Below are 22,032 nucleotides of genomic sequence, written 5' to 3'. Positions count from 1 at the left end.
CCTGCCCAGCAGGACATCACCTTTGAAGAAAATGGTCCCAACCATTCAGCAACGACTAGAGATCTCACAGCAGGGGCCTGATCGCTGGTAGGTGTCACACATAACGAGATTGCTGCTGCGTCAGCAACGATCTCATTAGCGATCTCGTTTTGTGTGACGGGGCCTTAAATCTCTCTATTTTTTATATGTTCTAAATAAGCCATTCCTACCACAATGTTCTATTAAAGCCACCTGTTAAATGTAAACAAGAAACTATTGCCTTATACTTTCCTCCAACGCCCCCCCTTTCAATGGGTTCCAATGTTGTCACGTAGGAAATAAGCAAGTCTACCTTGAAAGAACTATTATGTTTTACCGGGTAGCACTAGAGTCAATAGAATTTAATGGGGCAGTGCTGATGGCCGATTTTTTTCACTGACATAAATCAGAGAAAAACAAAATAGCAGCATGCTGCGCAAATCAGATGGCATGTACCCATTCATGTGTATGGGTGCATGATGACATCTGAGTGCAGTCCGATTTCCACACACTCACACAATGGAGACGAAGACAATTTGCTCTTCATTTTCTCCTTACACAGAATCGGATCACACTCTGAGCAGAGTGTCATTTGCATAATCTGTCTGGTACTCTCGGATGAGAGACTCTACGGTCTTCTGTCCCTTTCTTGGGGGATTTTGACATGTTTACCTTGAAATCACACCTCACAGGAGTAGAGACTTTCTGCAGGGAATTTTACAGCAACCAATGATGGCAATTGACACACTTCCATTGTAAAGTACCAGATCAGAATACACATCAGTAAAGTCAGTTGAATCTGCTGACATCAGCAGGTTTGGTTAAAGTGGTTATCCAAGGTTTTGCATTTTTCCCTATAGGGCGAAACACTTATTGGCAGGTAGTTTCTAGCAACGTGCCTGTTCTGCCCTGTGCCAAATATCTTCAAACTCAATTATGGTCATGGACTATTCCTGCCGGTTATTCTCCCGCGATGTCACAGAAGGAGCTCCTTTTCGGCTCTGCTGACAGGTCATCACTGCCGATGCCATGTGACAAGTGAGTCCCCAATGCCGAATGTCAATCAGCCGGATGTCGTCAGTGATGTCCAATCAATAGTGCCGAGAGGAAGAAAAACAACTGCTTTGTTTATGTGAAGTCATAGGGAGCAGGAAAGTCACCCATCTGAGCTGGAAGAGATCGTCGAAGGGCAGAACATGCAGGTAGTTAGCAGGGTAGATAACCTACATATACAACAGGAATTTTCATTGAGCGGACAATTTTCTATTAGTAAAAAAATTAAATTATTTATTAAAATTGGTTAAGAGTGACAAAAAACTGCAGGTGAACGGTCAGTCTTCAGCAGCATACAGGTTACCACAAGAGCAACCCTCTTTTCTTTTAAATTGCGTATAATGAAACTGCATTCACTTTGCTTATTGGAAACAAGCATTTCAATGTCCGCCCATCATCAAATAATTGTGTAGCGTAAACAGGCTGCTGCTCACCCAAGGTATGAGTAGAATGTGCATTCTTCAGGAGAAATGATCATTGCTTTCGGCAGCAAGTCCTGTTTACAATGACAGTCTATGTGCACACAACAATCTATTACTGATCATTCTGTGCGGATATTAAATGCAGTATGCCAGTCTAAACATCAGCAAACAAGTAGCTGATAAGTGGTACTTTAGTGTCGCAGTTTGGGTAGTGTAAATCCATCTTTAGTGCAGGATGTCAACCAATTTTTCGGGTGGATATTTCATTTTATTAATGTGTAAGGGAAAGATTACCGAGCCGATTTGTCGTACGTATTTTGTCATTAACTAATGATTCATTGAAAAAATTAATTAAGTCTGGTTATTAAAATGATTAACAATAATAAAAGTGTCACAGCCATTTCTATGACACAGTTTTGTAGTATGTGGGTCTTGTATGACTTATGTAATTGAATTGCATATGTGTTGTCTACAATTCTACGAGCTGATTTAGTCACCTGTAACGATGAGTGAATTTCGAAATACTCCGATTCGCGATTCTCATAGCGAGTGCTGTCTAATACTCGTGTATGCATTCCGAATAGTGTATACAATACAAGTCAATGGGGAATACTCGCAATGTAATGAGTAAATTGAATTCCGCACTATTCGCGCGAATAGTGTGGCAATCGGGTTACTCGTTATATTGCGAGTTTTTCCCCATTGACTTGTATTGCATACACTATTCGGAATGGATGCGCGAGTATTAGACAGTACTCGTTACGAGTATCGTGAATCAGAGTATTTCGAAACTTGCTCATTATTAGTTACCTGTTTAGAAGGGTGTAGGATTGATCAATCCTAATGAGATTGATGCAATCATCTAATATGTATAAGATTATATTCTTAAGGAACTATAGGAGCTTTTTGTAACGGATGGTAACATGGCGGCGGCTGGTAGCAGTGAGCAAGGTACTCTTCTCCAACGCCCCGCCACGTGAAAATGGTGGTCTTGGCTAGGTGGGTGTCCCTTTACCTGGGTGATACGCCTTGATAGACTAATGTTGCCATGGGATAAGGCAGGCCCGGATCAGATGATTTACAGTGAATTAAGAGAGACCACCATGCAAAAATATAGTTTTTAATGAACTTGATAATTATATATACACCATATATTAGGCACAGTTGGGTTTCTGGTACAATTCTCGTGCTAACAGCAGGCACGGGCACTTATTGGTTACATCATATGACACTTCCTTTTTCTCTTTTCCCATAAACTTGTATCTGACTACAGTCCGGTCAACAGTTCTGAGGAATCTCATTTCCCCTTGTGAGGCTTCCTCTAAAGAGGTTGTGTTGTTACGACTGCTTACCGCTGCATACAAAAGGCCAATATAGGAGTGTTACAGACTCTGGGCTGTGATGTACCCTCAATCCCCCTATATGTGCTCATGTTCCATTATGGCAACCATTATCCACTTTCCGTATTCACAAATAGGGTACCTTTTGCTAACGCCCTTCTTATACAAGTATCTCTCAGTCCGTTCCTCTCTACAAAAGTCTCTGCTTCACCTGGGTCTCTGTTTTGTTCACTCATCCTCTTTGGCCCGAGTTCCAGTCTACTGGACTTTCTGGCCTGTGTCTCTGTAATCAGTCACCTTTCTCTTTTCAGTTCCTCGGACCTCCAATCTCACTATCTCATGTATCTTCTTCTTTTATCACACACCTATCTCACAGCAGTCTGCTAGCTTTCCGACCTTAGGTACAACACATACAAACTCTAAGGCCGGGGTCACACGGGGATGGATCTACTGCGATTCTCACATGACACTCGGCTCACGCTGGCAGCACAGCAGGAGCAGAGTGTCATGCGAGTCTGAGGTCCGATCATGCGATCAGACCTCAGTTGCAGGGGGCGGGCCGGCTCTGAGGAGGGGCGGGCAGACGCTGCGGAGGAGAGGGATTTATCTCCTTCTATCCTCAGTAGCCGGCTTTTGCCATTCTCGCCCTGCACTCGCGGTACACCGGTGTACTGCGAGTGCAGTGCGATTTTTTTTCTCGCCCCATAGACTTGAATGGGTGCAATAGAGACAAGACTAGCATTACAATCGCAGCATGCTGCGATTGTTTTCTCGGTCCAATTAGGGCAGAGAAAATAATCGCTCATGGGTGCTGGGACATAGGAAAATATTGGACCGAGTGGAATGCGATAAAACATTGCATTCCACTCGCTCCAATTTACATGTTGTGTGGCTGAGGCCTAACAGACTTAAGGCCGCTTTACACACTGCGATATCGGTACCGATATCGCTAGCGTGCGTTCCCGCCCCCATCGGTTGTGCGACACGGGCAAATCGCTGCCAGTGTTGCACAACATCGCCCAGACCTGTCACACATACTTACCTGCCTAGCGACGTCACTGTGACTGGCGAACCGCCTCCTTTCTAAGGGGGCGGTTCGTTCAGCGTCACAGCAGTGTCACTAAACCGCCGCCCAATAGAAGCGGAGGGGCGGAGATGAGCGGGACGTAACATCCTGCCCACCTTCTTCCTTCCGCATTGTGGCCGGGACACAGGTAAGGAGAGCTTCCTCGTTCCTGCGGTGTCACACGTACCGATGTGTGCTGCCGCAGGAACGAGGAACAACTTCGTTACTGCTGCAGTAACGATATTTGAGAATGGACCCCCATGTCACCGATGAGCGATTTTGCAAGTTTTTGCGATGGTGCAAAATCGCTCATAGGTGTCACACGCAACGGCATCGCTAATGCGGCCGGATGTGCGTCACCAATTCCGTGACCCCAACGACTTCGCATTAGCGATGTCGTAGCGTGTAAAGCCCACTTAACTCTCACCTCCCGGGAAGCAACCCTCATCTTCCCATAAAACGCCTCTCTATCTGGTTCGGTCTCAAAGCCCTAACTCCACCTGTGCCAGACTAAATACAGTCCAACCAACAAACACAATAGGAATAGTTCACTACATTGCAGCACATCACATTCTCTTCAAGGGGGTTTAGGCAGCACTTCCACTTCCTTATAGGATCACTATTCATTTGTATAGAAAATCCACTATGATATTCATATAAAGAAAAGAGGGAAGGGGAAGGAAGAATTGCAAGTCATAGTTGTAAAGAGAATTCTGATTAAATTTGCTCCCAAACAGACACTGTAGAGGAAAAAAAAAAAAAAAAAAGCTTCAGGAAATAACAAAAGTGCTTTTCAAAGACCTCTACTGGATTATAGAGGAAACTCCTCCAAAAACTCCCCAAAAAGCAACGTTTCATGTACGGTAGCTGTTTGCACTTGAAAAGCCAACCTTTAAAATGCCTCAGAAGCTGTAACCACCCCCCACACTGACTTAACAGCTGCTCTGCGTTCGAGGTGACTGATCGGATCACTTCCGGGAGGATTAGGGTACTTGCCTATGATCAGGAATAGCAGCGGATTTTCATGGAGTACAAAGCGCTGCATTGTACAGGACAAGCACAGTGGTTGGGATTTACAGAAAGCCCACGCACTCTGTGCTTCTCTTTAGTGTTGTGCAAACTGACCTGAGGTGCAGGTTTCCTATACGCAGCATCTCAATTTCTGATGCAGAGACACTGGAGTCTCCTGTGTGGGAGAACACAACGGGCACAGTGAAAATACGCTGGGTTCAGAATGCAACATAACCCGTACCCTTAAAAGTTCTTTTCCTACCGGCAGTGGAGTTTAAAGTGCAGGTGTTGGGCAGGTTTCAAACGCCATTAACCTGCAGATTAGCCCCATATATACAGGTAAAAAACATTTTTACACATGACAGTTTCCCTTTAAGCATAATAAAATACCTCAATGGATCAAAAGTCTGTGCCTTCAATCCTAGACAGATGTACATAAATAACCCAAAAAAACACTACCTCTTTAAAACCCAACTGCTGTTTAAAACCCATTTTTTTTCTATTGTTAAAAAAAAGAAAATAAAACACCTCTTATGTCGGCCTCTGTGGTAAAGATTCCTGGTGCAATGACCACCAGCATGTTGTGATGTACATACAAGTCCAACATGGACACTTTAGTGATCTATGCAGTGAGTAAAGGCTGCTTTACATGCAGCGACATAGCTAGCGATGTTGCTTGTGAAAGCACCCGCCTCCGTCATTTGTGCGTCACGGGCAAATCGCTGCCCGTGGCGCACAATATCGCTAGGCCCCGTCACACGTACTGACCTGCCTAGCGACGTCGCTGTGGCTGGTGAACAGCCTGTTTTCTAAGGGGGCGGTTCGTGCGACGTCACACGGCAGGTGTCCAATTGAAGCGGAGGAGCGCAGAACAGCCACATTTACGACACGCCCACCTCGTTGCCGGATGACGTAGGTAAGCTGTTCGTCGTTCCCGGGGTGTCACATGTAACGATGTGTGCTACCTCAGGAACGTTGAACAACCTACGTCCACAACGACCAACGAGATTTTGAAAATGAACGACGTGTCAACGATCAACAAATAGGTATTTTTGATTGTTAACACTCGCTCGGAGCCGTTACACGCAACAACGTCGCTAACAACGTCGGATGTGGGTCACAAATTCTGTGACCCCGACGACATCTCGTTAGCGATATTGTTGTGTATAAATGGGCCTTAAGTGTATAAGGACGACAAGGTTTACTGAATAATAATAACTATTATCCACAACCCAATAAACTTATAGCATACGTCACTTCCATATGATCTTCTGGACTTTCCCTGGAGATTTAGTGGCGATAATCAGATAACACTATTTATATGCAAGAGCATACTCAATAAAAATGCTATTTAAAATCAGGTTTTTTATTTGGGGGTGGGGGGGCGGATTGGCAGACGCTTCTAGAACTGGACCCTCACTGTTCAAAACTTTGTTCATTCAAGAAAACAATTGCCTGATGTGGTAAGCCATGCCTGTGAACAAACATGTACTGAGACTTACCAGATTACTTTCAGTTAGCAGAGCATTCTGTGTTGGAACATGCAACACTCCTTTAAATATTCTGAATAATTACTTGTGCGCAGGTCGCCAGTAGAAATACTTCAACAAAACATGTTAAAACAAGACCTTTATTTCTGCGGGTTTCCAACTTAACTCATTAAAAACTGGAACACTGATTGTGTAATGCACCCAAGAATGTAGAAGAGAATATTAATTGTACAGGTAATACCATACCTGACAACCATGAAAAGAAAAAAGGATTCCTTGGGCACGCAGACTTAAAGGGAACCGGTCACCTGATTTTTCCCTATTAAACTAAAAGAATCAGCTCCCGGGCTGCATTCTATGAAGGTGCACCTTGGCCCTGACACCTTCCAGACCCCAAAAATAACTTTATACAACTTGTCTGTTAGGTATGCTAACTACCTTGGTTGGTCAGATGGGCGGGCTCATTTTCTGCCCCCCCCCTCCTGCCGCTGATTGACAGGATTACGCCCTCTGTCATCCTCCTCGTCACATTTTCAAATCTCGCGCCTGTGCAGAGCGAACTGCGCCTGCGCGAGCCGACCTAACTGCACAGGAGCGAGATTTGAAAATGCGACGAGGAGGATGACAGAGGGCGTCATCCCGTCAGTCAAGGACGGCAATCAGCGGCAGGAGGGGGGGGGGGGGGACAGGAGAAGAAAATGAGTCTGCCCATCTGACCAACCAAGGTAATTAGCATACCTAACGGCCAAGTTTTATAAAGTTATTGTTAGGGTCTGGAAGGGGAGTCAGGGCCAAGGTGCACCTTCATAGAATGCAGCCCAGGAGCTGCAGAAGGGGATTCTTTTACTTTAATAGGTACAAATCTGGTGACCGGTTCCCTTTAAAGGGAACCTGTAGCTAGATTCATGCTGCCAAAACCATGAGCAACATGAGTCATAGCGCAGCTGCATGTTTGCAACCAGAGGATTTCTTTGAATTGCCGCAGCGCATAGCTTGAAAAGCCAATGAAGGACTAGAGGGAGAGACCCTACAAGTTCCATGTGGACTCATCCGCCTTCGGTTGATTTACAGATTTCTACCACGAGTGTACATAGGGGGGAGGCCTGTCAATTCCCTGGAGCGGGGCAGGGAGACGCGAGATGGGGCCACACCGGACTAGTAAAGCCAATCCCTGTAGCCCCTGCCGGGGTGTTAAAACAGGCCAGCCTTCAGCGGAGTTTCAGAGAGAACATATCGGCCACAATCATGTAGCCTTGCTCTAATCCATCGTTCAGACAGAAAGAATCTAATGATTGCTTTTAAGTTTATTTTTATGGCAGCAAGTCTAGGGAAGGGAAACACAAATTGTTTTCTTTCCCTTCCCACTGCATGTTCTTGTGGTGACAATATAGGGATTCACCCACAGATTACACACACAAGCTGGTAATCTATTCACATTGGGAAACCCCCCCCCCCTTGAATAATTTACTTTCGCATTTCTTAACACCAGCATAGTACATAATTTTGGATTTTAATAATTTTCTAGAAATGAGTAATAAAGTCTTCCATAAATAGTGGTTAGTGTTGAGAGAGTAGTTGACTATTCGTAATCGTTATGCTTTTAGCGAGTACTGTCCACTACTCGCATATTCGTTACGAGTAGTGGGCGCAATGTTAGTGAATGGGAAATACTCGCTAAGTAGCAAGTAACCCGAAAGCCGTACTATTCACTACTTGCACGAAAAGTACGGCTTTCAGGTTACTCCCTACTTAGTGAGTATTTTCCATTGACTTACATTGCACCTGCTACTCGTAATAAATATGCGAGTGGTGGACAGTACTCGCTAACAGCATAGCGAGTACAAATAGTACTACTTACTCAACACTAATAATGATACCATAATTTTTTTTTTTATTTGTCCAAATGTATAAGACGGTTATCAGGCCATGCAAACGATCATTTGATCAGATAACAGTGAAGTATGAATACAGCAATCATCTGTAATATTAGGGTTACTCTGTCAGCAGGTTTTTGCTATGCAAGTTGAAACCAGCATGCTGCAAGGGTTAACACAGAATTCAGGGATGCCTGTCTTGTGAAGGTCTGATCGGTTGTTTATTTGCTATGTTTGTTTCAGCAGCAGGACTCATTGCTTGGACTACAATGTCACGCGTACGGCAATCCAGACCACTCCCGCCTCTGATTGACACCTCACAGTCAATGCACAATCTCTGTATAGAGCTTGGTGTGGGCGGGAAGCTCTCTCAGCTCTGCTACATGACTACAGCTAAAATTTTTGATCGTGTCAGAACGGCTGCACCCAGTAATATAAGTGATAAATGGTTGGATTCAGAGTCTCTTTGCCTACAATATGCTGCTCTCAGATGGATGAGGTAGCAAAAACCTGCTGACAGATTCCCTTTAACAGTTCACTGAGAGGGAAGCTACAAATGGTCATGTATGGATCCAGGCAAAAAACTAAAAATAAAACAAAGAATGAAAACCACTTACTTGCCAGAATAGAACATGATTTGGCAAAAAATGGTTTTAATTATTTTAAAGGGAACCGATCATGTAGTTTTTCGCTATTAAACCGCCTTCAATGTGTTTTTAAATTATGCAATGTCCATCACTAACATGGTTTAAAGAAAATAAAAATAAATAAATTAAAAAAAAATAATTACATATACAGTGCCTACAAGTAGTCATCAACCCCCTGCAGATTTAGCAGGTTTGATAAGATGCAAATAAGTTTGCAAACTTCAAACAAGAGCAGGATTTATTAACAGATACATAAATCTTACAAACCAACAAGTTATGTTGCTCAGTTAAATTTTAATAAATTTTCAACATAAAAGTGTGGGTCAATTATTATTCAACCCCTAGGTTTAATATTTTGTGGAATAACCCTTGTTTGCAATTACAGCTAATAATCATCTTTTATAAGACCTGATCAGGCCGGCACAGGTCTCTGGAGTTATCTTGGCCCACTCCTCCATGCAGATCTTCTCCAAGTTATCTAGGTTCTTTGGGTGTCTCATGTGGACTTTAATCTTGAGCTCCTTCCACAAGTTTTCAATTGGGTTAAGGTCAGGAGACTGACTAGGCCACTGCAACACCTTGATTTTTTCCCTCTTGAACCAGGCCTTTGTTTTCGTGGCTGTGTGCTTTGGGTCGTTGTCTTGTTGGAAGATGAAATTACGACCCATCTTAAGATCCTTGATGGAGGAGTGGAGGTTCTTGGCCAAAATCTCCAGGTAGGCCGTGCTATCCATCTTCCCATGGATGCGGACCTGATGGCCAGGCCCCTTGGCTGAGAAACAGCCCCACAGCATGATGCTGCTACCACCATGCTTGACTGTAGGGATGGTATTCTTGGGGTCGTATGCAGTGCCATCCATTCTCCAAACGTCACATGTGTGGTTGGCACCAAAGATCTCGATCTTGGTCTCATCAGACCAGAGAACCTTGAACCAGTCTGTCTCAGAGTCCTCCAAGTGATCATGAGCAAACTGTAGACGAGCCTTGACATGACGCTTTGAAAGTAAAGGTACCTTACGGGCTCGTCTGGAACGGAGACCATTGCGGTGGAGTACGTTACTTATGGTATTGACTGAAACCAATGTCCCCACTGCCATGAGATCTTCCCGGAGCTCCTTCCTTGTTGTCCTTGGGTTAGCCTTGACTCTTCGGACAAGCCTGGCCTCGGCATGGGTGGAAACTTTCAAAGGCTGTCCAGGCCGTGGAAGGCTAACAGTAGTTCCATAAGCCTTCCACTTCCGGATGATGCTCCCAACAGTGGAGACAGGTAGGCCCAACTCCTTGGAAAGGGTTTTGTACTCCTTGCCAGCCTTGTGACCCTCCACGATCTTGTCTCTGATGGCCTTGGAATGCTCCTTTGTCTTTCCCATGTTGACCAAGTATGAGTGCTGTTCACAAGTTTGGGGAGGGTCTTAATTAGTCAGAAAAGGCTGGAAAAAGAGAGAATTAATCCAAACATGTGAAGCTCATTGTTCTTTGTGCCTGAAATACTTCTTAATACTTTAGGGGAACCAAACAGAATTCTGGTGGTTTGAGGGGTTGAATAATAAATAACCCTCTGAATAAACTTTTCACAATTTAAAAAAAAAAAAAAAAAAAAAAAAAAGAAATAACATTCTTTTTTGCTGCAGTGCATTTCACACTTCCAGGCTGATCTACAGTCCAAAGGTCACAATGCCAAGTTAATTCCGAATGTGTAAAGGTACTGTCACACATAACGAGATCGCTAGCGAGATCGCAGCTGAGTCACCGTTTGGTGACGCAGTAGCGATCCCGTTAGCGATCTCGTTATGAGTGACACCTACCAGCGATCAGGCCCCTGCTGTGAGATCGCTAATCGTTGCAGAATGGTCCAGGCCATTTTCTTCAAAGGCGATGTCCTGCTGTGCAGGACACATCGCTGTGTTTGACACTGTGTGACAGGGTCACAGTGACTGCTGAGATCGTTATACAGGTCACTACTGCGACCTGTATCGCTCCTGCATCGCTGGTAAGATCTGACTGTGTGACATCTCACCTGCGACCTCCCAGCGACTTACCAGCAATCCCTATCAGATCGCATAGTTTTCGGGATCGCTGGTAAGTCGTTGTGTGTGACTGGGCCTTTAACCTGCTAAATCTGCAGGGGGTTGAATACTACTTGTAGGCACTGTATTTACCAAAAAAAGATTTATATGATTAGGTGAATGCAGTAAATACCTTAGGTTTCAGTCATAGGGGTGGGGCTTTTGCTGGGATCAGTCACTGTCACTGAAGTTCAGATATTTTTTATTTTTTATACTTAGTCACACCCCCGCATTATAATTGATTACACCACCGGTCCTTCAACATCACTTCTCTGCTTAGCTCCGCCCATTACGGTCACATGATTGTTACATCAGCACAGGTCCTTCACCAAGAAGTGGTGGTGAAGGACCTGTGCTAAGGTCACGATCATGTTAGAACATTTACAATTTGGGATAAATTACACGCTAGTTTTATAGTATAGGTCATTCGTGATGCAAAATACCAAATATGTAGTTTCTCTCACCTTTTGTAATGTCTTTTTTTTTTCCTAACAATATAGCTTTTTATAAGGAAAAAAGTTGTGAATTAGATTTTTTTTCCCCCTAAACTTAATTCTACTATGGGACTTAAGTGTTTGAATGCTGGTGTAATAGACTGCAATACGTCTGTCAGTTTACAGTGATACACAGTCTATTAGACCCCCCTCCAACGCTGGCAGGCCCAAATAGTCCTCTGTAGGGCCAGGCCTTCAGTGGTCATAATCAGTTGAATCCCTTTCCCCTCCTGTGCTGATAATTGCAGGATGGCTTTAGAATACAAAGTGATCCCCACCTCCACTGTAAACTGCTTAACAGCTGCAGTTCCTATTGACCGTGGCATTAGAGGGGTTACATAACCAGGACAGAAGCTAACTTTGATCCCAGTTATGGAGTAGCAGCCTAGCTGCATACTAAGGTTCCTGCTACAAATACTGAAGGCTGAGCTACAGAGTTTGTGTGATCTTTAATTCATAAATATCTGGCATGAAGTGCTGACCGCTACCCATCCATGACGCAAATGTACATTATGGAGCTAGAATGGGGTTAAACCAACTAAATAACAATGCAATGTAGGCAGAAATTTAAGTACAAAACATGTATATGTAAGAGAGGCTATAAGTGCACAAAAGGGTGGGAGAGTAGATTGATTTTTTTCGGCACAGCAATGCAGAAGTTACATCATAGAGGTACATAGGGTGTCACAAGGTGGGGAATAATGCAGGGGATTGGCAGAGAGGCGTCACGAGGTGGGGGATAATACTATGGATCAATAGAGGGGTGTCACAAGGTGCAGAATAATGCAGAGGATCAATAGAGGGGTGTCACAAGGTACGGAATAATGCAGGCAATCGATAGGGGTGTCATAAGGTGGAAAATAATGCAAAGGATCAATGAGGGGTGTCACAAGGTGGGGAATAATGCAGAGGATCGATAAGACTAGTCTGAAATAGGCTTTCTAGCACCACCTCTATCAGGTGCTTTCCATCGATGTCTATAGTATTTAGTCTACATCAAGACTGCTGAGCCCAGTGATTGGCTCCAGAAGTCACATGCTTTAGGGGATGAAGTCACTGATGTAGCCATTCTAATAAAGACCAGCGGGAAGCAGAAGTCAGGTGGCATCAGAACCACAGTCTGCATTTATGGGCTATTTTGTTATTTTTAATCAGTTCATTCTGAGTTCCTGAACTGTGAAAATGGAAATTCTCTATAAAGTGACCAGGCAGGCACCTAAGGCTGCTTTCACACTACGTCTTTTTAACATGCGTCCTGAACGTTTTTTTGCTGCAAAAGCGGATCCTGCTTTTACAGCAAAAAACGCATGCAAAACACATGTGTTACTTTTCAGGATCCTGTCACTGGATGTTTAGGGGCGGGCATTGGAGTCATGTGATCGGGAGTGAGAGGTAAACGTGCCAGACTGGGAGCCGGCATCTGACAGCTGCGAGGCTCGTAACCAAGGTAAACATCGGGTATACTTGCTTGGATACCCGATATTTACTTTGGTTACAAGCGTCTGCAGCTGCTAGGAGCCGGGCTCCCTGCACACGTTACCAACGTAAACATCGGTTAACTAAGATAAGTGGTTACCCGATGTTTACCTTGGTTACGAGTGTCCGCAGCTCTCAGGTGGGGGAGAGGGAGGGGGAGAGACAGAGAGGTAGGAGAGAGAGGGACTGATCACGCGAGACTGGTTCTGGGCATGCTCAGTAGAGCAAGCAGGATCCTGTCTATCAGCATGCCAGCGTTCACATGCGTTTGCGTGCTGTTTAGTCAGGATCCAGCGATTTGCAGTATTTGGACGCAGCTCAAAAACGCTACATGTAGCGTTTTTGAAAGATGTTAAAAAACTGCAAGTCGCTGGATCCTCACTATAACGCACGCAAACGCAGGTGAACGCATGTTAACGCGAGTCCATTGCAAATGCATTGAAATGAAAACGCATTTGCACTGGATCCGTTTCTGCATTAAAAAAAACGTTCAGGACGCATGTTAAAAAGACGTAGTGTGAAAGCAGCCTAAGGCTCATTCTGCTCGTGCAGGAATTACCGAATAATCAACTATTTATAAAGTACAGATTAGTAAACCACCAGAGATAATCATCCTGCCCTTGCCAAAATAGAAATCTGCCCTCCCTGCTCCAACTTCCAGGTCAGCCTCTGATAGACCGGTGTGTGTACACAGTAGACAATCTTAGGAAATGGAGCTGTGGGGAAGGGAGGGTGCTGGGGGTGAGCAGCCATCACAATTTAGTCCCTGTTAGGTCTGCCAGATCCCTGCTCTTGCCTACTTTCTTGCATCTGACACATCAATATTAAGAACCAACTGTTAATTTGCTGACTAATATATCCAACCTCGTTATGAAATAATCACTTGTCAGTGGTTGTAATGTTCTGGCTGATCAGAGGATATCTAAAAAAAATACTTAAAAAGGAACAGCGTGGATTAGTTTTAAAAGAATTTTCCTAACAAATACTACATCTTACATATACAAAATATATACCGTATTTTTCGGATTAAAAGACGCACTTTTCCTCCCAAAAATTGAGGAAAATGAGGGGTGCGACTTAAAATCCAAATTTAGCTTACCGGGGGGCTGTCTGTGCGGCGACCGGGTGCGTTCGGGCGACCGGGTGCCTGTGGCTGCGTGCGGGCAGCCGGCTACCTGTCTGTGTCGGCTGCTTCTCTGTACTTCAGGCAGGTAGCTGCGCGGCAGGTGTCCCAGTGTGTCCGCGGTCCCAGTTTCAAATGATGGCGCCGGGAGTAAGCGGGTGCACAGATGGAGCCCTTTGATGAGAGCTCCATCTGCGCATGTGCCATCATTTGAACCGGGACACACTGGAACACTCACTGCATTGGCCTGCTCCAGCGCTCACACGCCACCCCTGCTGCCGCCACGGACCCGCCACCATGGACGCGCCTGCTACCACTGACCGCCACCGCGCATGCCACCACGGACACCACCGTGCCTGCCGCCACTAACCACCAGTGCCACCACGGACCCGCCGCGGCTGCCTCCTGTGACCCCGCTTCCCCCACCACTGCTGCCCCCCTCCGGTAAGACAACACCGGATTATGTGACGGACCCCATTTTTATTTACCTTTTTTTCTCTCTAAATTTGGGGTGCGTCTTATAACCCGGTGCGTCTTATAAAACAAAAAATACGTCCAATCCCAGGGTCCAGTAGATGAGATTACTGTGGAAAGATAAGGCGCAAATAGGGTCTTACCGGTATACACGTGGAAGTGAATACTGGCAGGTACACTCACCTGGTTTGGTTGTGCCAGTCACAACCCCTTTCAAAGCATGTAAATCACGATATGATGGTGTGGGAGGCAGCGGTCCCGCGGTGAAGAGACAGTTCAAAAAGTATAGGAAAGCAGGCTGAAATACCGCGCCACACCACAGAAGTCAAAAATGTTAAAAGTAAATCCCTTTTTCTTTATTTTCACAGGTCTACGCATTTCAGGGACATATCCGTCCCCTTCCTCAGGACAATGTACAGAAAATACTAATAAATATATATATATATATATATATATATATATATATATATATATATATATATTTATGTATTTTCTGTACATTGTCCTGAGGAAGGGGACGGATATGTCCCTGAAACGCGTAGACCTGTGAAAATAAAGAAAAAGGGATTTACTTTTAACATTTTTGACTTCTGTGGTGTGGCGCGGTATATCAACCTGCTTTCCTATACTTTTTGAACTAAAACAAAAAATACGGTAGTTGTCACACACTCACGGTACTAAATCCAGTCTTAGGGTATGTCCTGGACGCAGCCTGTCCTCTCCTGTGGGGCCGCGAGTGCTGTCTGCAGGGACCGCAGCTGCCTGTGCCTACAATAAGAGTTCAGAAAGCTGCGGTATCTCCGCTCTCCCTGCGCAGAACACTCGCGGCTCCACAGCAATAAATTTACATGGTGAGGGTCGGGAAGTCGCACCGCAGGTCAGTTTACGCTGCAGGATAAATAAGCACAGTGTGCAAGGGATTTCTATAGATCCCATCCACTGTGCTTGTACTGTAGAACACAGTGGTTTGGATGTAGTGAAAACACGCTGCGTCCAAAATGCTGTGAACCCTTTTCGTAGGCGCGCAGCCTTAAAGCACCACTCCAACGACTTTTTTCAGCGTACAGTGGTGCTTTTATTCTAAGGTCCCTGATTGTAGTATTATAATCACCCTCTGACGTCGTCACTTTTTATCGACGACGCCATCGTGTGCCCGTAACTACAGACTGGCCAGGAGTTAGAACTTGCGTCACAACCTCCCAGTGCATCTCTATGAGAGCCAGATCGAGGCTCTCATAAACTTATACTGAAGAGTGACCTCCAGTGCGCTCCATGTAACACTGGTGCAGCTTGCAGGTCACACACTGCCGGAGACTGCTGGCGACAGAGGGTGAGGATGCCGGAGGGAGAGTATAATACAGGAGGCGGGGGACTTAGATTAGACGCACCACTCCAGCAGTAATATTTTAAAAACCGCTGGTGTGGTGCTTACACTACACAGTGGTGCTTTAACTCTACAGTTAAGTCACAAGATTCAGAGGTCAGGCAGATGAATTATTGACTTAGGTGCACTTCAGCCTGTGTGATATTTACAGGGTCATAAATACCAACAGAAATAAAATAAGACTGTCTGCATTTTAGAAGGATGTGACACTGCCTTAAAGGACTATTATGAGAATAGCATACAGATAGAAAAAAAAAAAAAGGCATTTTCAACTCCTATGCAAACCATAGCTGGCCATAGATTAAATAAATTTGCAAACCATGGTGATCAAAACCCTGCTGTCCAATGTGACGGAGCGGCTGATAGAGACAATAAACCCTGTTAGTAAATCTTTGTGCTAGGTGGGGGACAAGGCAGCTCTGTGAAGGGGACATTTAGCCTAATTCGCCCATTCATGCCAAAAACAAGCTCGAGTAGCTAATAGGAGACCGTCACTTCAGCTTTGTGCCAATTTCAGAAACAAATGTACGGCATTTGGCCATTCAGTTTGGAACTCTATTAGCCTAGACCAAAATCTGCATTCACCGCTCCACCATAGGCACTGAAACCCTAAAAAAGACTGAACGTCGCCAAACATTCTGTGTTGACTGTAAGGCTATGTGCCCATGGGAGCTCGCACCTACGGATATATCCGCAGGTACATCCGCAGGTTTCCCGCAGCAGCTCCCCGGAATCCGCACCTATACATAGCTGCGGTATTCCAGCGAAATAGCTGTGGTAAACCTGCGGACATTCATGCGACTTCCTGCGGAAGTCCTGGCCTCTAGCTCCATAGTGGAGGGCCGGGAATTCCGCAGGAATAATTGACATGCAGTTATGTGCAGCTGTGGGACATCCGCAGGATATTCCACAGCCGCACATACCGCAACATGGACACAGCACTCTCCATGTCCCCTAGAATAATTTAATAATATAAACTTGCTGAAACCTGCGGATTTATCTAGAAATTCCAGATAAATCCGCAGGTTTTCCACGGCAAAATCCGCAGGTGCGAGCTCCCGTGGGCACATAGCCTAATGGGGTCAGACGGGTTTTCATCTTGGGGTCCTGTCATATTCCCTTAAAACGTTGTCTTGCATGCTGCCCTAATTTTCCCCTAACATCTCCTCTCTCAATAATGGGAAAGTCTTCACTGAATACAGATTTTATCTCAGAATTGAGAAATTTGATAATGACTGATCAATTCTGGCAGAGAAAGAAGCAGATTTATCTGATAAGATGTATTACAAAGCTGCTTATTCTCATGTATAATAATATTGATTTATGGAATAAAAATTAAAAAGACGATTCTGCTTTAACCATCTTATATGGGAAACCAATGACTTGACATTATTTAATTTGCCAGGTCATGAATTGCAGCAAAGCTGATTTTCTTATTCCTACCGTGTATATATTATGGCTAGGAAAGCTAGAGAATTAATCAGAAAGGAATGAATCAGTCTGTGATATGAGAAACGCCTCCAAACAGGAGAAGTCGATGTACTTATTGCATATTTTGCTGTAAATGAAAGGCTGCAAGACATTCTTTGTGCGACACCCAAAACATAATTCTTAAAGGACTTGCTTTCAACTCAAATAATTGAGACATTCCTCTGAGTCAACTAAAGAAACAAACAGTACCTGCCTGGGGGGGAATTTCACTGCTTTACGAAGCACAAGAATCTTCTGGATTGTCTGTAGCCGTATTGCTTAGCATGCCATCTGGTAAGCACCGGTGGATCTTCACCTTCACAGGTACTGTAAATAGCACATTCCTTGCACATAGCATCATTAATACCTTTACAAAAAGCTATGAGAAGAAAACTAAGGCAGGACACATTACCGTTTTCCATTCTGCCTGGATTCTACTGTTTCTAAAAGGCCAGAATACCATATATGATCCTTTGTCAAAAACAAGAATAGACTATATTACGTGATGAAATTCATCCGGATTAATTGGAAAAAAAAAAATCGATCCATCATAGTTATGTATAACAGTTCATTGACTGTCATGGAAAGAAAAAATAAAAGTTGTCCTACAATGCTATGCCGATTTGTAGAACTGGGCGACAACTGACATGGCTACTATTACAGTCTCCTGGTCACCCAGCTGTCCCAAGACTACTTATAGAAGAAAGCGGGAGTGTTTCTTTAACTGCACCCTCCACTTGATTGTCTGTCACACGCTGCAATTCTCTTCTACACACCCATGTGGTTCAGCCACAACAGCGAGTCCTACATCTTATTCCTTTATGCTTGGCTGTAAAACACATATTGTATCAGTACAGCTCCACATGACCATCTATACACAGTAACAGGCCTGGGAGGACAGTATTATTCCCTACCTATATATTCTCCTAAACAAGCTAATGGATTATAAGTATACAGTCTGTCGGCTGAACTGTGATCTCCTACATTATAACTGAGTGACAGGCTAACTGAGTGACAGGCACTGTGCAATCATCATCATTACGTTTGATAATAGCTTCTCATATCCTTTTCCCCCACCACTCGGTGGTAGGGTCCATGCAATTGCATCATCTCGACCAGAGCTGGGCAAAGTGCTGTCCGCTGGCCGCATCCAGCCAGCCCGTTTGGCAGACTGACACAGCCGAAGGGCTGAAAAGAGTGGCCCGTTCGCCCCCCCGATGTCCCCGCTATTCGCATCCTCAGGATGCAGACAGTGGTGAATATACTGGTGGAAGAGGGGCCACTGGCTCCTTATTCCACCAATCAGCATGTGAGACACCAGACGCAATGACGTCACATCTAGTGTGCTGTACAGAAAGTCAGTGCATCGGGGACAGAAGCAAAGCACTAGGGGAACAGAAGTGAGGCGAGTATGTGTTTTTGTCATACGTGCATGAGATGTTTGCATGTATATTGGAGGCTATGCAGGGGCTTATACTGTATATAGAGGGGCTACGTGGAGGCTCACTATATATAGGAGGCTATGAGCTCTCATACTGTATATAGGGCCTGTGTGGTAGCTCATACTGTATATAGAGGGATGTCAGCACTTATTTCTGCTCAATATTAATTTAAAATAATTGTAATTATGTTAATATTAATATTGAGCAGAATTAAGCTCAGCCTATTGGTTTGACCCTCCACAACAGACACACTGTCTGCCATGAGGACCCTTGTGAAAATTCATTGCCCACTCCTAACCTAGACAATTGTGGTGACTGAGATGGTGCCCTCCTTCAGAGAACATAAAGCCATGTTACTCTCCTGGTCACCATGTGATTACATGACCTAACTGAAGGGTGGTATGCAATGAATTTCCAAATATAAATAGACTATAAAATAGAAAAAAAACTACATAAAAGGTAATAGCTGAATTATATACATTGGGGTACAAGTGATAGAATAAAAAACAAAAACACTAAGGCTGCTTTCACACCTCCGGTTTTTGCTCTGCGGCACAATCCGGCACTTTGCAGGAAAATCGCAACCGTTTTTTTTTTGCTGCCGGTTGCGGTTTTTCTGCATAGACTTTAATTAGTGCCGCATTGTGCCGCATGGGCTCGGGTTCGGTCCGGTTTTTGCCACATGCGGCAGATTTAGCCGATGCGGCGGCCGGATGGAACGTTGCCTGGCACGTTTTTTCGTGCGGCAAAAAAAAAACGCATCGCGCCGCATTCGGCCGATGCGGCACATTTTTCAATGCATGCCTATGGCGGCCGGATGCGGCAAAAAAACGCATCCGGCCGCCGCATGCGGATTTTGCCACTGCGCATGCTCAGTAGCATGCCGCAAGCGGCAAAAACCGGACAGGCCGCATGGGAAAAAGTTATGCAAAGGATGCGGTGTTTTCACCGCATCCGTTGCATAGCTTGCACAGCCGGATTGAGCCGCAGAGCTCAAGCCGGATGTGTGAAAGCAGCCTTAAGTGTCATTTTAAAGGTATATTCCAGTTTGAGCAAAAGAATGACTACTCTGTGTAATAAAGGGAGATACAATCTTCTAAATATTTTCTGTATGTTGGCAGTTGTTAATAGAAACTGTTTGGGTATGTGCACACGTTGATTATTTGGTTGCAAATATGTCTGCACCATTTTTTTCTGTATCGCTTAGCAAGAAAAGCACACAAAAAAATAAAAAAAAATAAAAATGCACTGAATGCACAAAGGGTATGTGCCCATGATCAGGACCTGTTGCCTCCTGGACACGGCGGGTTCTAACCAGCGGGACCGCAGGTCTCCTGCACAGGATCCGCAGCTGCTCGTGCCCACAATCCAGGCTCGGGCAGTTGTTCTCTTTCTGCGGAGGATTCTTCCGACTCCGCAGCAAACAGTTGACATGCTGCGGCTCAGAAAGCCGCACCGCAGATTAGTGTTTGCTGCACAAAAAAGAAGCACAGTGGGCACGGGATTTCTAGAAATCCCATCAACTGTACTTGTACTGTACAACGCAGCGTTTTGGGGCGCACCTGAAGCATGCTGTGTCCAAAACGCTGTGAAAACTGATCGTGGGCACGTACCCTTAGGCTATGTGCCCACGGGGACATTGTCCTGCGGATATATCCGCAGGACATTCTGCAGGAGCTCCCAGGAAACCGCACCACAACTTTTGTCTGTTTCCATGCTGCGGAATGTCCTGCGGGTCACTCTGTCATCGTCTGCTGCACTGTGCAGGAGAAGGTGGTCAGGCCTGAACTAGCTCCGGCTGTCACATGACCGGAGCTCGTGCAGGCCCCGCCCACCTCTTCCTTCCTGTACCTGGATCCACCGCGCTCCTGTACATCCGACGGAGAAAGTGACTCGGGTGTCTTCTATCAAGGCAGGTAAGTATATGGGACCCTGCGGAGAAATCCGCAGGAATAATGGACATGCTGCTGATTTTTCCGCAGGGAAATCCGCATTATTTCCGCTGCGGAAAAATTCGCAGCGTGGGCACAGCAGTTCCCAAATGCCATAGAAATGGCTGGGGAGTATCTGTGCTGCAGATTTTTGAAAAATCTGCGGAATTTCCGAGAAAAATCCGCGGCAAATTAAGCGCATTTTACGCAGCGTGGGCACATAGCCTTAATGTTTCATTTCATTGGCTAAAAATCTGTCTGGACCATCTGTGTATGAGAGTAAAGCAAACAGAGGACTTGTGTGCCCATCACATGACCGTAGACAGAATTTTATACCCCAGGAGTAAAAAATGGAAAGCATCCATGGAAGGTATGCACACGTGGGTCCTGAAAATTGCAAATCAGCAGAGCGCATTTTAGTAAACTTACATATTTCATTAATTTTCATTGTGTTATTTGTTCCTTCAACTTCTTCAAAAGATCCATAACTTTCTTTTTCCATTGACCTAGATGTACGGACGCTTGTTTTTTAACTGGAGAACTTGGACATTTTGAAAGAAAACGTTAAATCTCACTATATAGTGTGCAGGTAAATGGGAAAAATCCAAAATGCAGCAAATTGGGAAAAAAAGAAATCATGCAATTGTTTTTTGGGGGCTTAATTTTTACAGCATTAACTGTGCAGAAAAATGGCTATGCGTTTCCTCAGCTGAGTACCGCGATACCAAACATTTATATTGTTTCTATTTCAGTGGCTTAAGAAACATTTTTGTTTTTCCACAAGCCAATAAACTTAATTTCTCTGTGAATAATGCTATGTGACGGCTTGACATTTGCGTGTTGTGATGGCTTTTTAATGGATTTCATGTTGGGACTGCATTTTCTATAGAAAAAAACTGTAAAAAATTTAAAAAAAAAAAAAAAAAAAAAAAAGGAAATTTCGCTCCTATTTCTGTGTAACATCTACTGTACAATTTCATATTTTGATGGAATCAAAATTATAGATGCGCAGTGATCCTAAGTATGTTTTTATTTTTTTTTTTACATTACCATATTTTATATTAGGGAACTGGGGAATAATTAGATATTTTAGTTCACATGGGGAGTTAGGACCTGCAATCATTTAACAACTTGTACTTTATATTGCTGTATATTGAGAAAAATCACAGTCTCCTATGAAGTCCAGTCTGTGGCTGGTCTTCACAGAAGAAAGAACATGGCAACCCATTGGCATGGGAGCTGATCGGCAAC

The 22,032-nt window shown here is 44.5% G+C and overlaps 1 protein-coding gene across 1 annotated transcript in view; it reads right to left on the bottom strand.

Annotated features, from left to right (window-relative positions):
- Window positions 1-22,032, bottom strand: part of LUZP1 (leucine zipper protein 1) — a 140,230-nt gene that overhangs the window by 95,401 nt on the left and 22,797 nt on the right. The window lies entirely within an intron of this gene.

Source organism: Anomaloglossus baeobatrachus, chromosome 2 (assembly GCF_048569485.1).
Source record: "Anomaloglossus baeobatrachus isolate aAnoBae1 chromosome 2, aAnoBae1.hap1, whole genome shotgun sequence".
In the NCBI taxonomy this organism is placed as follows: Eukaryota; Metazoa; Chordata; class Amphibia; order Anura; family Aromobatidae; genus Anomaloglossus; species Anomaloglossus baeobatrachus.
Note: the sequence above shows the minus strand (reverse complement) of the source record. Positions and strands in the feature narration are given on the sequence as shown.